Below are 10,596 nucleotides of genomic sequence, written 5' to 3'. Positions count from 1 at the left end.
TTATCTTACTTTAATATAATATAATTTGAATTAAATAGATTTATATTATATTTAAAATTTAAATTTTTTTATTATTTAAATTCTATTAAAGAGAAGGATAAATGATTGACAGAGGTAGAACCATGCGAGTTGGGGAAAAAGGCCATCGATGAATGCGTGATTGGTGAGAACCAAGGCAGAAGCCTAGTGGAGCATGGTAACGGGTATTGGTGAGAAAGAATTAGTGGGAAAGAAATGAGGTAAAGTGAGAAAGAAACAAAGACAAATTAGAGCGACGTGGCAGCGTTGAGTCTGCAAGTTGGTGTTGCAGCGAGACTTGCATAGGGCAGCGCCAATGTGTTGGTATCGTGGTGGGACGTCGACGGGTTAGTATGGCGGTGGGGCTTTGACGATCTAACATGGTAGAGGCACAATGATAGTATAACAGAGATAGGATTAAGGAGAGATAAGAGTGATATAAAGTAAGATGGCTAACTGACTTAGATAGAAAGAAAAGAGACAAAAATAAATAGATCAACTAAATTATATTATTAGAATTATTATTAAATCTTAGGTGTACTTAATTTAAATTAGCCATTATAATTCACATAAACTCATTATCTATTTTGTAATAGATAATAAAAAAGTTGACATAATATTTTATCTAAAATAATATAACAGATGAAAATATTTATGTTAACTACTCACGTATATATAATATCAAAGATGTAAATTTTAATATTTTGGAATAACTAATAACAAATAGCTAAGATTGATAATAATAATTAACAATGTCATTTTTATTAATATATCATTTATACAATTTTTATAAGTAAAAAAATTAAAATCACTAATATTTTTTTATTTTTATGCAACAAACTTAATTTGAAAAATATACTTTTCAAAAAAAAAAAACTAAAATACCTTTTACTTTATTCTTAAAGGACTAAGATATCCTTTTAAACATTAATTTAAAAATACTAAATTATCCTTATATGATTAACTGAGGTTGATTGATTGTATTAGTAATTATGAATTTAAATTTAATATTAAAAATATTAAAATAATCTTTTATTTAATTCTAAAAGAATTAAAATAATATTTTAAGATTTATCTTACAAACATTAAAATTAACCCTTTAAAATTAAGGTTATCTAATTATATTAGAGATTATAATTCAACTTTTAAGAATACTAAAATAAAGATAGAGTTTGTTTTAGGAGACTAAAACGTCATTTAGCATGAATTTAAATAATTTTATTTTAATACTGTCACTGTAAAATAATTTTACGCATGCATCTAATTGTATAGCGACATGTTATAAAAAATAACTACGTTTTACTTTAATAGTATGAATGGTAGTTAAAAAGAAAGAATATAATTGAATGACTATATAAAATATTTTACATTGTCAGTGTATCAAAATTAAATTTTAATTTAAGAAGGCAAAAATATCATGATTTTTGATTGAATTATAAATTAGAAATTTGAATTGAAGTTTTAAAACATTAAAATATCATATCGATTATTTTAGTCAAAAGAATCATAAATCAAAATATTTTTAAAATAACTAAAAAAATTCTCTTACAAAACTAGAAGAGATTTTACAAAATAAAGAATAAAATATTAGAATTAAAATGATAAATATTTAATTAGAATATTTTTTAAACAACACACTTTTATGATTCTTTTGAATTATTCTTTTGATTACTAAACACATTTTTTTAGAAACTCTTACCTTTGATAATATTTTGAAGTTAAATCTCGGATTTTTATGTGTAGTTCATAAATAAAATTATTGAATTTTTATACTTGTTTTATTAGTGATTAAGTTTAGTTTGAAAATACTTGACGCAATAATAATATCTAATATTCTTAATTTTTTTAGTGATTTGAATAATTGTTTAATTTGAAATACTTGAAAAAATAATATTTTGTAACACTATTTTATAAAAAGATATCATTTACAATGCACTATTAACTATAAATTTTAACCAAAAAATATTTACCACTTATAATATTGATTAATACTAAAGGAGCAATTCAACTATTAAAAAATATAAATATAATTGATTATTACAAAATGAAGTCAAATTATTCCAAAAAAATTTTATTATTTTCATAATAAATATTTAATCAATAATTTTGTGTAAAATAAAATTATACATTTAAATACCACTTAAAAATTAAAATATTGATTTTTGTGTTTTTATTTCTAGATATAATTATAGTTTTAATTTTTTTTATTACCACTATTTGCATAAAAACTCATACTTTTTTGTAAATTTTTTTCTTACGAGAACATAAATTTAGTATTTGTTAAATGTATGATAAAAGTGTGCTATGCATATTTAAATAAAAAAATAAAATTATTTAAGATGTTCAAATTAAAATTGATGAATATTTGAATTTATTTACTTTATGAAGATAAAAAACTAATTTTTTTGTTAAATCCTGATGAGATAAAACAAATGTTTTTTTTCCTCAAAAATAATCTTCAAAACAATTATTTAAGTTATATCAAAGAAAAAAAAAATTAATACAACAAATAGCATGGCAATTGTGACAATTGTGAACCAGCTAAGCCAATGTTAAATTATTAATATACACTTGATTTTTAGTACAACAAATTTAATATTTTTCATTAGCTCTCAAGTAGTATTTAATGTTATTTAGCTACTATATGATCCTACTCCTCCCACGAAAAAAGAAAAAAATTGATTATTGTTGTGAAATAAATAAATAAGATAAATAAAAAAGTGGTAATATAAAATAAATAATATAATTAGATAAATCTAGTAATAATATTCTACTCATCTGTCCTCTTCATCCTCGCCTTCTCTCTGATCTGGACCACAGGGACGGATTTAGAGGGAAGTAAGTACGCCTCAGCCCCTTAAAATTTTAAAGAACTATACGTGTATATATATATATATATATATAAAAGAGAGAGAAGTATTTGATTGCAACGTAAAAAGAGAGAATTAATTTCTTATTGTTTGCTTGTGTATATTTTATTTGCCCCATACATGTTTTTATTGGCAAACAAAATTTGCTTTTTCAAACCTCATTAATTTCCTTCAACATAAAGACTTGTTCTTCTCAACATAGGAAAATTGAATTGCTCGTTAATGGACATCTATTCTTATCCATAGCATCCTCGTCACAACAGTCCCCCTTGAATGTCCATTTAGGATTATACCTCGTTAAAATCTTACTAAAGAAAAACCCAGTGAAAAAAAATCTTAGTGAAGGAAAAAGAGTACAAAATCCATTGTGGTAGAGACTGCCTCATTAAAAACCTTGTCAAGAAAAATCTAATGGGAAAAAAAACCTGACCAAGGAAAAAAGAGTACAGTCTCCCCCTTTTGTCGACATCATTTAATGTCTCGAAATCGGCGCATCCCAATCTCATGTACCAATCTTTCAAAGGAAGATTTTGGGAGTGACTTTGTAAATAAATCTGCCAGATTGTCACTTGAACGGATTTGTTGGACATCAATTGTCCCTTGATTTTGAAGATCATGAGTGAAGAAGAATTTGGGAGAAATATGCTTTGTTCTATTACCTTTGATGTATCCACCCTTAAGTTGAGCAATACATGCTGCATTGTCTTCAAACACGACAGTTGGAGCTATCTTATGTCAATCAGTCCACATGATGACAGAATATATTGAATCAGACTCCTCAGCCAAAAAAATTTGCGACTAGCTTCATGTATCGCTAGTATTTTGGCATGATTAGAAGATGTTGCAGTAATCGTCTGTTTCGTGGACCTCCATGATATAGCTGTACCACCATATGTGAATAGGTATCCTATTTGAGATCTCCCTTTATGTGGATCAGACAAGTATCCAACATCTGCATAGCCAACTAATTGTGACTTGGATCCATAGGGATAAAACAATTCCATATCAACCGTTCCATGAAGATATCGAAAGATTTGCTCGATTCCACTCCAATGTCTTTTGGTTGGAGAGGAACTATACCTTGCTAGTAAATTCACCGCGAATGATATGTCAGGTCGCGTATTATAAGCAAGATATATTAGTGCTCTAATGGCACTAAGATATGGTACTTCAGAACCAAGGATATCTTCATTTTCTTCTTTAGGACGAAATTGATCCTTTTTCACATCCAAAGATCTTACGATCATTGGGGTACTCAAGGGATGTGACTTATCCATATAAAATCTTTTCAAGATCTTTTCTGTATATGTTGTTTGATAAATAAAGATCTCATTTTTTGTATGCTCGATCTGCAGGCGAGACAAAATTTAGTTCTTCCAAGATCTTTCATCTCAAACTCTTCTTTTAGAGTTTTTATAATTGTTGGAATTTCTTCAAGAGTTCCAATGATATTTAAATCATCAACGTACACAGCAATTATAATGAATCCAGATGCAGTTTTCTTTATGAAAACACATGGACAAATATCATCATTCTTGAATCCATTTTTGGCCAAATACTCAGTAAGACGATTATACCACATTCGTCCAGATTGCTTTAGACCATATAAAGATCTTTGCAATTTAACTTAGTATAACCCCTGCGAATATTCATTGGATGGTTTAGATATCTTTAGTCCTTCAGGGACTTTCATATAGATATCCCGATCTAATGAGCCGTATAAGTAGGCTGTTACCACATTCATTAAATGCATATGCAGTTTATGATATGCAGATAAACTGACCAAATAATGAAATGTTATCGCATCCACTACAGGGGAATACATTTCTTCCTAATCTATACCGGGCCTTTGTGAAAAACCTTGTGCCACAAGTTGGGTTTTGTAGCGCACAACTTCATTTTTCTCATTTCGTTTTCTCACAAATACCCATCGGTATCCAACAGGTTTTACATCTGCAGGTGTACGGACTAGAGGTTCAAAGACTTCACGTTTTGCAAGTGAGTTTAATTCAGCCATCATGGCTTCTTCCCATTTTGGCCAATCATTTCTTTGTCGATATTCTTCGACTGATCCTAGATCAAGATCCTTATTTTCATGCATGATATTTAATGCCACATTATATGCAAATATTTCATTGACAATTGTCTTATTTAGGTCCCATTTCTCTCCTGTAAAGACATAATTTATCGAGATCTCGTCATTTTCACAATTTTCAGGTACCTGAACGTCTTTTGGCGTTATATCAGAATTTTGGACAACTGCAGGTGTCTTTACTATGTCTTTTTCAATAGGAATCGTATTTACCTCTTTTCTTTTTCAAAGATTTTTGTCTTTAGAACCGACAGGCCTGCCACGCTTTTGGCATGAATTTGCTTCAGTGGTTACTTGTCCTACTGGAACATCAATTTGAATTGGGACATTTTTCACTGGTATATAAGATTTGGTTATCCTCTTTGTATTGGAAAATGCATCAGGAAATTCATTTGCTATTCTTTGCAAATGTATAATCTTTTGAACTTCCAGTTCACATTGTCCTGATTGAGGATCTAAATGCATCAACGATGATGCATTCCAATTAAGTTTCTTTTCAGGAAGCTTTTTCTCTCCCCCTAATGTTGGAAATTTTGATTCATCAAAATGACAATCTGCAAATTGGGCTTTAAATACATCTCCAGTTTGTATCTCAAGATACCTCACTGTAGAGGGAGAATCATATCCAACATTTATCCCCAATTTTCTTTAGGGTCTCATTTTGGTGCGATTAGGTGGTGCAATGAGAATATATATCGCACACCCAAATATTCTTAAATGGAAAACATTTGGCTGCTGGTCAAAAGCTAATTGCATAGGAGAGAATTGATGGTAACTCGTTGGCCTCAAATGAATAAGTGTTGCGGCATGTAAAATAGCATGCCCCCAAACCGAGGTTGGGAGATTTGTTCTTATAAGTAAGGGTCTAGCAATCAATTGGAGGTGTTTAATAAGTGATTTTGCTAACCCATTTTGTGTGTGAACATAAGCTACTGGATGTTCAATACTTATTCCATTAGCCATACAATAAGCATCAAAATCTTGGGAAGTAAATTCACCAGCATTATCAAGACAAATTGCTTTGACTGGATTTTCTAAAAATTGTGCTTTTAATCGAATAATTTGAGCCAGTAATCTCGCAAACGCCAGGTTGCGAGAAGACAACAAGCACACATGCGACCATATCGAAGATGCGTCTATCAGAACCATAAAATATCTAAAAGATCCACATGGTGGATGAATAGGTCCACATATATCACCTTGAATTCTTTTTAGGAATTCAGGGGACTTAAATCCAATATTTACTGGTGATGGCCTTAAAATTAACTTCCATTGAGAACATGCAGCACAACAAAATTCACTAGTTTTAAGAATCTTCTGGTTCTTTAGTGAATGTCCGTGGGAGTTTTCAATAATTCTCCTCATCATGGTTGTTCCTGAATGACCCAATTTATCATGCCAAGTTATTAATTCATTTGGGCTAGTAAACTTCTGGTTTACAATGGCATGTGATTCAATTGCAGTAATCTTGGTATAATACAACCCAGATGAAAGTGAGGGTAATTTTTCTAATATAACTTTCTTATTTTAATCATGAGTTGTGATACATAAATACTCATGATTTTCCTCATTCATTGTCTCAACATGATATCTATTTCGGCGAATATCTTTAAAACTCAACAAGTTTCTTAGAGACTTGGTAGATAATAGTGCATTATTTATTATGAATTTTGTTTCTCCAGGAAACAAAATTATAGCTCTTCCGGAGCCTTCAATCGCATTGCCTGAGCCAATAATAGTATTAACATATTCTTCTTTTGGCACAAGATGGGTAAAATATATATCACTTTTGAGAATGGTGTGCGAACTTGCACTATCCGCAAGACATACATCTTCATAATATATTCTTGTCATTTTCTTCAAAGACAAATAATAATAAAATGAGTAGTATGCACAGTTAAATTGAATACTTGATCGAAATTATTTTTCACTGTACATAAAATAATGTCATATACTAAAATTTTATTTTAAAACATGACACATTTAATGATTTCAAAATTTATAAACATTAATATTTCATTATTTATATACATTATTTTTGAAACTTAAATACATAGAAAATAAAACTTAACAATAAGTTCTTTACATTATTTATTTACATGGATACTTAACAATTACACACATTAAACTATTCCATTATTGATCAGATGACCAATATTTCCTTCAGGATCCTCAAAGAAATCAGATACATCATAATGAGTGGTGGAATTTTCAGCAACATCATTTGAAACGAAATTCGTCTCCTTTCCTTTGTCGTCTTTTTTCAAAGATGCTTGATAAAGATCGACTAGGTGCCTTGGGGTACGACAGGTACATGACCAATGGCCCTTTCCACCACAACGGAAATACTTATCCTCTGTTGATTTATTCTGCCCGATATTTCTTTCTTTATCCCACTTCTGGTGAGATCCTCTCTTTTGAATATAATTCATTTTCCTTCCATAATTTTTCTTGTTATTAAAAGCTTGCCATTTACCTCTTCTGGAGTAATGATTTGCCGCATTTACTTCAGGAAATGGGGCGGCGCCAGCTGGGCGCACTTCGTAATTCTTTAAAAGCAACTCATTGCAAGAAGGCAAAAAATTAACTCAGAATATTTTTTAAACCCTTTTTCTCGATACTGCTGCTGCAGGAGCACATTTGAGGTATGGAAGGTTGAGAAAGTTTTCTCCAATATATCATGATTAATTATCTTTTTTCCCACATAATTTTATTTGTGAGGTGATTCGAAACATTGCATAATTATATTCATTTATGGATTTAAAGTCCTATAGACGCAAGTGAGTCCATTCATATCGGGCTTGAGGAAGTATCACCGTTTTTTTATGATTATACCTTTCTTCAAGGTCTTTTCAAAGATCTGCAGGATCTTTTAATATGAGATATTCATTTTTCAATCCTTCGTCAAGATGACGACAAAGAAAAATCATGGCTTTGGCCTTATCCTTCTGGGATGCATTATTTTCAGCCTTAATGGTATCTCCAAGATCCATTGAATCAAGATGAATTTCAGCATCTAGTATCCATGATAAATAATTGTTTCCAGATATATCAAGAGCATTGAATTCAAGATGAGAGAGTTTCGACATAATGAAAATTTATTACCTGGAATCTTCCTAAAAATTTGATAAGAGTCTCGTGCTGATAACGTCTTGTGAAATAAATAAATAAGATAAATAAAGAAGTGGTAATATAAAATAAGAAATATAATTAGATAAATCTAGTAATAATATTCATCACGATTTCAATATAATAAGAATGATTAATATATTACTAATATTATATGCTGTAGTATATATATATAAAAGAGAGAAAAGTATTTGATTGCAACGTAAAAAGAGAGAATTAATTTCTTATTGCTTGCTTGTGTATATTCCATTTGCCCCGTACATATTTTTATAGGCAAACAAAATTTGCTTTTTCAAACCTCATTAATTTCCTTCAACATAAAGACTTGTTCCTCTCAACATAGAAAAATTGAATTGCTCATTAATGGACATCCATTCTTATTCATAGCATCCTCGTCACAACAATTATTATTATGTATGCAAGTCTACAAGCTAGCAATAATAATTGGCTCATGTGAAACTTTAAGCCATTTAATACTTTGTGAAGTTACTTCTCATTGCACTAAAGAAAAATGACGTGTCACTATGTTTGTGATTAAAATAGAATATATGTATATTGATATCTATACCTTATAATTTTCCAATAAATTAAAGTGATATTGAAGAGATTTCTTTAGTGATGCTTTACCACCAAGAAAAAAAAATTCATTTATGTTTAAATTTCTGTTGACCATCTCAGTCAAAGTCTTTTTAATTCTTTTTCTACCTATAATTTTTTGTTGAACATCAGCAAGACTTAATTGCAATTTCAAAATTGGATTTATGCTGATAATGTCTACTTCATTGTCGCCTCAACAGGAGAAAGACAACGACGATGATTGTTGGGATATGTAGGGTTTAGAAATTTGATTTTTCTATATCTACTTCATTGTATTCTACTTTTATGATATTTTATTATATTCAGACCATTTATTTTTAATAAAATAATTTGTTGACTTCTGGTAATTTTAAATTTTTACCCTAATTTTGTTAATGAGTTTTAATTTGACTATTAATTGTGGCTTAACTGTGCCAAAAAAAAAACTACCATAGGATTTATCAGCGAACAAATCCGATGATAACTTCACGCCAAAACACGTGATATAGCGCCAAAGTTACCGTCAAAATAATTAGACGGTTATCAGCAACTCAATCTCGACAAATTCATTTAAAAAATCGACGGAAAATCATCCAATAATTACCTTCGAATGACATAATATGCCAATAAACAGTTTTCGATGCCATTTATACCGTTAACTTCAGGACGATGGTAAATCCAACGTTAAATCCGATGGTACTCAACGTATTTCTTGTAGTGAATATCTACATGAAGCTTAGAAAACACAAAAAAATATAATAATATCATACATATATGTCCGAGAACTCATTTAGTACATCATAGTTCACACCGGACTACGTTATTGCTTATTCATGAAAATATTTTCAGACTCTATATTTAAAGTAATAGGTCTCGACTCACATGAGTCACCCCAGTCTAGGACCCGTTCTAACTTGTTTATATAGATATTTACAAAAGCACCTAATTCTCTAAAAGTCTATCAGAGTGAGGGTAAAGACTACTACTACTACTACTGCTGCTGCTGCTGGTCATTAATCCCTGGTAGCTGAAGAAACATGGAAGTGTTGTGTGGAAGTAAAAAAAGTCATGCTGACCCACTGATAATGGTAATGCTACTGCTGCTCGCCCGTCCCAAGGGTAGGAACCCAAAGAAGATCTCACAGGTTTGCATTTGTGGAACGGAAGAAGTAAGGGGTGAAAACCTAAGGTTTTCAGTAGGGTACTAAGCAAAAAACTAACGGTTACCGCAGCCTAAGTCTAAGAGTTTGCGTAGTTGTGTTGGTAAGTCACACAAACAAGTACAAGCGCAAGTATATAATAGAATAGTAAACAAGTACAGAGTACAGGAAGTAGAGATAAATCACAATCACAGAAAAATGCAGTAACCAAGTATGATGCATGGTTGGTCCTATGCAGGTCATGAACTCATGCATCGATTGACTACCCGCAACCTAACGTTACCTAGGAACTAGTCCAAGATATGGCTTTTCCAATTGCGTATGTTCTGCATATGTGCCTAATGGGTTAATGGACAAATCCACGTGTATTCTGGCAACTAGCAATCATCTTAGAGCTTGACGCCATAGTATGCTAACAATTGGAGGAACAAGTTTCAACATAAAGTGGGCATTCCCACAACGTATGGTTCTAGTTTCATCGGAGCTGAGACTTCTCCTCTCCAGATAATCTCTTAAGATGGTTCTGGTTCTGTCAGAGCAGACATTCCTCCTCCCCAGATAATATCTTAGCACTTTGAGGTTTATAATTTTCTCTTTTCGTGGCACTTTTTAAATAAATTTTATCTCTAAAAGACTTCTTTGTCCTTTTTTTTATAAAAAACTTGTGTTTGGTCTCTGCTCTTTAAATCTCTCAGCCTTTATCACATATTCTATTTTGCCTTTGGTACTTTTATATGTTTCCAATTTTTTC

This window comes from Arachis duranensis, chromosome 3, assembly GCF_000817695.3.
Source record: "Arachis duranensis cultivar V14167 chromosome 3, aradu.V14167.gnm2.J7QH, whole genome shotgun sequence".
NCBI classification, from domain to species: Eukaryota; Viridiplantae; Streptophyta; class Magnoliopsida; order Fabales; family Fabaceae; genus Arachis; species Arachis duranensis.
Note: the sequence above shows the minus strand (reverse complement) of the source record.